A 1,394-nucleotide genomic window follows, 5' to 3' on the forward strand; every position below is an offset into this window, starting at 1 on the left:
AAAATGCATTTTAAATCGAAAATGAAATTACGTGTCGTCATTTTGATGACTTCTAGGAATGCATATTATTATTTTTTTCATTAGATTTTTTGAAAAGTCATTTAATAATTTTATTTAATATTTAATTTCAGAGTAACCCAAATAAATTTGGACAACTTTTTATATTTCCCCTCAGCGTACAATTTAATAAAGAATTGGTAAGTTTTATATTAAAACTTTGGCTTTCTTTCAACTAGAATATTTATTTTATTATATCTTTCACATCGATAACAACACAGTTTTATGAGTTTATTTAGAATACTTCATTATTTCTCCAATTGTTTCAGGTACAAATTTTATGAGATACGTTTTCCAAAGAAAAGTTGAATTCCTTACACCATTTGATAAAATGCCCCAAATATGGTAAGTTACAAGCTAAAATGAAGAATTAAAAATTATATTTCATTACATGGTATTAATTTTTAACAATTTTCATTATTGTTTCCATTTTTTCCAGCAAGATATGTGAAAAAATTACCTACGATGAATAAAAAAAGGATAAGTCAAAATGTCCAAACAGCGGGTTCAAATGAACTACTCTCTTTTCCATGTGGTCATAATTTTTATTCACAAAAAACATTGTATTAAGAACTTTCATCATAAGTTTTTATAATAAAGTACTTTTGCTTAAAGAAAGTTTAATTTTAATGTATGAAAATTCTCATAATAGTAAAACGGTTTGTTGTTCCTTTAATTATTTAATTTCTCTATACTGTGGAATGATTGATTTAAAAATAGTCTAGTCGTCGACATTTTAAAGAGACTGTTAACCAATTTTTATTATCTGGTTTCCCACAAAATAAGCAAGTAAACCAAAATATTACAGACTTTTTAACTTGGTAGGTGTATATAAATCTTATGGTTTGTAAAAATGAACTAAACTACAATGTTATAGATGAACTAAAATTTAAGAAAATTATAAACTAGACAAGTTGAAAAAAATCTTAAGGGCTAAATCATGGTCAATATTACTACAGTTTAGTTCATTTTGCAATGGAAAAGGGTTCACTGTTTTTTCAGTGTAGTTTTGGTTTGTTTTCTCACATAATCGGTAAATGTCGATTTTTTTTTAAATTTTTTTGGCAATTTCTCCCACTGTTCCACAATGGTTTTTGATGACACAGCTGTCAATTGTTATCATCGTTGCTAATAGTGTAGTTAATGACGATGTTTCTGGCATGAATGTTGGTGGCATGATACTAAAGTTCTTCTAGTTTTTTTGCATCGTTCACTCTCTGCATTGTGACTGAAGATGTTGTTAGACCATGGTCTAACTGTGTTGCCATAGCAGGAAGTTTTTTTTTTTCGAAGGAAATTTTTCAAGTGATGCTCTTTATATGTATGGAGAAGCTTTG

General features: G+C 27.4%; 1 long non-coding RNA gene across 1 annotated transcript; it reads left to right on the forward strand.

The window, feature by feature from the left end:
- The first annotated feature begins 325 nt into the window (after positions 1–325).
- On the forward strand, positions 326–675 carry LOC142232732 (uncharacterized). Its single transcript, XR_012721185.1, has 2 exons — positions 326–402; positions 497–675. It is a non-coding gene; the product is annotated as an uncharacterized LOC142232732 (long non-coding RNA).
- Positions 676–1,394: the final 719 nt, after the last annotated feature.

The sequence above is a fragment of the Haematobia irritans genome, chromosome 4 (assembly GCF_050003625.1).
Source record: "Haematobia irritans isolate KBUSLIRL chromosome 4, ASM5000362v1, whole genome shotgun sequence".
Taxonomy (NCBI): domain Eukaryota; kingdom Metazoa; phylum Arthropoda; class Insecta; order Diptera; family Muscidae; genus Haematobia; species Haematobia irritans.